The 4,600-nt window shown below is 44.8% G+C and overlaps 1 long non-coding RNA gene across 1 annotated transcript; it reads left to right on the top strand.

Moving 5' to 3' along the window:
* The first annotated feature begins 3,830 nt into the window (after positions 1-3,830).
* LOC125940190 (uncharacterized) lies at positions 3,831-4,285 on the top strand. The gene is made up of 3 exons (XR_007463418.1): positions 3,831-3,956; positions 4,088-4,138; positions 4,244-4,285. It is a non-coding gene; the product is annotated as an uncharacterized LOC125940190 (long non-coding RNA).
* Positions 4,286-4,600: the final 315 nt, after the last annotated feature.

Below are 4,600 nucleotides of genomic sequence, written 5' to 3' on the forward strand. Positions count from 1 at the left end.
AACGTGCTTATATCTGTTTGCAAGGTCTGTACAAATATCCGCTGTTACTTGCACGTCTAGCGCGTCAACTGTGACGAAGCACCCCCCCCCCCCCTCCGTTCTTTTTTTGTGTATGGAAATTAGCGGCGCAAAAATGACGTACAAAACTTATCAGCGCGCAAGCTTGAACGATGGAGCCTCGCGGTTAACACTGCGTTCACGAGTGAAGGAAACAGCGTGGCAACGTGCGGTTTGCACTGGCAGTTCGCACGCCGTTATAAAAAGAAATTGCGAGGATGCACAGCTATACATACCTGAACGTTTTCTGTGATTTACGTAAGCGCTGTGAAAAATTTGAAGAAATATTGCGGCTAACACATTACAAAGAAAAGGAGAGGAGAGGCATCGTTAAAGCATATTTTATTTCGTGCGATTTCATGTTGATGTCAATGTAGAATTACTTATTTATTTTGCAGCAACCTTTGCAGAGAAAAAAATTAAAAGCTTGAGAGCCATTTTTAAGAGAAAGCAACACGAGGTTCGCGATAAGCAGCGTAGTGGTGCAGGGGCGGTTGATGTCCCCACCATCAAATGGCCCCATTTCGAGGCCATGCTGGAGCTAATGGTACATCCAGACAAAGGACCCAATCCGGATTTTTAGCGGACGCGGACGACTATGCCACGGACCGTCCGGCTGCAGGCGCATCCACACGGCGGACGAAGCCCTAGCAGACGGCAGCGCCACCGAGCCGGATTACTCTCGACCGCAGCCTCTGCGCTGGCTAGCAGCAGACTGGTTTGAGAGTTTCTTCCTACAAAATGGAGGCCAGCAAAAAGCGACGTTTGGCAGATTGGCCGCGATGGCTGTTGTTCTGTTCGAGATTGACAAGGACTTTGATTTGTTTCCACGAAAACGGCGTTGTTGGCGGAAAGACTGGATGGGAAGGAAATAATTGGGGGTCCAAAATATGCTCTACGAAGAGCTCCTGAAGACTGACCTCGACGAATACCGAAGGCTGCTTCGTGTAAGCAGAGAGCAGTTTCTCCAACTGCTGTCACGCGTGGGGCCCCGCATACGAAGGGAGGATACCGTTATGCGCCGTTCTATATCAGCGGAAACCACGGTGTAAGAAATATACTCTTACACCGTGCTGCAGGTCACACTGCGGTACCTTGCTTCAGGTAAGTATCCCACGTTTCCAAGTTATTACAGAGATCGCCGTGGTAAATGTATATCGGTTGAAAACTGAGCTTGGTGCTGATCGAAGGCCGCTACACAAGTGTCTTTAAGTGCGTTCGTGTGGTAGTGTACAAGCTCAATCGCGCCCGAAATATTCAATGCAGATCCAGAGGGTTCACGTGGAAGGGGTATCACGAGTGCGCACAAGTTTTGTATGGCCGTGCTGTCGGCACCGACTGTCTGCATAAACATGTATGAGATAATATTGGTCTGTTTACACTTAACTACACCACTGAGTGTGATTGGTTTTTGCTGATACCCTATTCATTTACTGCTCTGAAACAACCAGATATCAGATGTATTTGTACACGTCCTATTTTTTTCTAGTCTGCTAGCGAGCAGTTGACAGATTTTTTTTTTCTTTGCAGGAAAGTCACTATTCCCTGATTGTGACGGTGTCCGCATAATCTGCACGGCTGAGGTCTCACAAAGTGGGAAACTCTTCCACGATGTGGTTGAAATAAAAGGCAGCATCATCGCACAAATTCATTGTTCATAGAAGTGAACGAAACCAGGAGCTATGAAGCAGTGAAACCAGGCGCCAGCAAACAAAGTACTGATGCTGACTGCAATGCGGCTGTCCTCGAGCAGGAGAGAAGTGTACTGGTTGCCAGACACTGCGTGTTTATAAGCTAAAGCTGCGGCTTTACACCGCCAGAATCCGGATGTGAAAAACGGCTTGGTGTTATCCGTCCGCGCGCCTCCCGGACGAGGCGCGGACGAGGCAAAGCGCTGATGTGAGGTCACGTGACGCGCCGTCCGGCCCTTCAAATCCGGATTCGGTCCTTCGTCTGGATGCACCATAACGGAGGTGGCGTCGGAACCTGTGATGTAAGTATATTTTGCTGTCGTAATGAAACAGTTTATTGTCATGCCTGCAAACACACAGGCAAAGGAAAGTTTCACAGGGGACATGCATGCTCAGCATGCATTCAAATGCTGTTTACAATGGCAGGCAATGAACAATAAAATGTCCGTAGCCTCAAAGTAACATCTTTAGTTATCGCAAACATGAAGCATTATTTCCATATATCCATTACAATAGGTTGCACCTCTGTATAGTCAGAAGTTGAACTGTTAGCAATTTTCAAAGAAACAACTTATCTACAAGTCACACCGGAGTGAGACTGTATTTTAATTGGTTGGCATGCTGAAACACTCTTACGTATGCACGATTGCACAGTTATCTCAAAATGCTATACTTGTGTTAACTAAATTTATGTAAAATTTTTAGGAACTCCTAATACCAGCAGCAAAGGAAGTTCAGTCAATATTCCTCACAGCGTGCAAAACGAGCGCTTATTGGACTTCTGCTGAAGCTATCGAAGGCATCTTTCTCTGTTGCAGCTATACTAGTCAGAGCTACTTCAGCCGGCAGCATTGCCGAGTCACCGTCGTCGATGTCTGAATAATGTTTACAAGGCGTTGTAAGGCACCTCCCTGGCACTACTTCTGCGGCATAGAGTGCTTAGGGAATAAGACGCCTATATTGGTTTCGTTATCGCGCATGGTTTAATGCTATATAAGCCACATTGTACAACACATTCGGACGAAACCTTGAAAAAAAGAAAGTTCCCCAAGAATTACAGTAGCCTTTGAACACCTGCATGACATGGAATTGACATGTGCACGATCTATACATTTAATACGCTGGATCATGCCACTATAATCAGGTTTGCCACGGTAAACTTCTTTCAGAGTGCTGTGCAGCATGGAGGACACTCGATCAAGGTAACGTATAAAATGCAGCCTACATTTAAGATAGGGATAAACAATGTAGTTTTTACCATACAATGGTTGATCGTAACATCAACCTCTATCTGTAAGTGAAACCTTGACACCTGTACAAAACTGAACTTAAGAGGGCAAAAAGTTATAATTCCCAACATTTCAAAACATAGCTTGTATGCTGGTACATGGAATACTATATTTTTTTACTTATAAATGGTACCTCTCAGGCACCGAAGAGCATGGGTGATAGGGACATATCTATATAAGTACAGTATATAAATAGTAAATCAGAGAACGGTGCAATAGTCGCAGTACAATGCAAATACATATAGGTTGACTCAAAATGGGCACAAAAATAAAATAATAATACGAATATTAAGAAACGAAACAAACGCGAAAATGGCATAAAATTATAAGCAAGTGCAAGTCAAACAGTAGCGCAAATGAAAACACCATTCAGAGCAACTGAAAGAGTAGCCCAACAGAAAACATTGAGAATGTTGTTTTTCTTAAGCGGGGAGCGGAGACATACAGCGCTTGTTGTAATACAGCATGTGCGTAATGTGAGGTGAGTAGGCATGAATGACAGGTAGGCAGCTGACCACTGGTAATGGCATCTGCATGTAGGAATGTGAAATGTGATATATAAAACGGTGCTTTTCCACGGTGTTTGCGGCCAAGCAGAAGCAACAGATGGCGACCAACCAGGGGTTACCTCGGACACCATGGCAGCAGACATCGAGACCTACAGTTCTGCATAAAGACAACTTTAAGTTGCACATATTGTTAACACAATCGTTTGTGTTGATTTCTGCATGAAATGTCGTTTGCATGTTTATTAGCTGTCTGAATTCGCAGAAGTACTGAAAAATGCACCTGGTTTTTCAGAGTTCATGCGTAACGACGCAAAGATGTTCAATCAGCTATGCTGTAATACTGGTCTCTATTGCAGAGATTACAGAGAAGACATCCAAGAGGAGCCAGCCGAGATACCACCTGCACTAATGTGAGCAAAGATTTTAATTTTCCAGCAAGCAACAACGCTTAGAAATCCTTGCAAGACTCGCGTTCTTCTTGTACACCATACCACGCTACGCTTAACTGCGTGCTGTGCTGTAATAGTGGTTCATTTTGTAGAGATGCCACAGAACAAATTGAGGAAACAGTAGAGGTTCCACCAGCGAAACGGTATGTGAGCAAAGATTTAAATTTTGTAGCAATCCGACACCATTTGAAGTGGATGTAAGAACGCTTTTTTTCACAATCTAACTCGCTACGCTTTACTGCCTGCAGCCCGAGGACATCGAGGAATCGCAAACAAAGTGAAGATTCGAGGTGAGAGACGTGTAATGTTTACCGAACATAAATCTACAAAACTGTTACTTTAGGCATCAAAGGTACGCATGCCACCAAATGCAATAAATAGCAAGTAAGAGTGTGACTGAACATGCGTATTTATGCATTGAAGATGACACACTTTCTCTACAGCCACGCAGGTGAGAGAGCAAGCCACGAGGCTGTTGCGCAAGCCTGTCTGGAGCATCTAGCGGAACTAAGAGAGCACAAAACCGCAAACAAAAGAGATGCCATTTCGTATTTTGCACTTAGAACTGATGCGCGCCGGAGGGCGCTGCCAATTCATGTCGCGCA

The sequence above is a fragment of the Dermacentor silvarum genome, chromosome 9 (assembly GCF_013339745.2).
Source record: "Dermacentor silvarum isolate Dsil-2018 chromosome 9, BIME_Dsil_1.4, whole genome shotgun sequence".
In the NCBI taxonomy this organism is placed as follows: Eukaryota; Metazoa; Arthropoda; class Arachnida; order Ixodida; family Ixodidae; genus Dermacentor; species Dermacentor silvarum.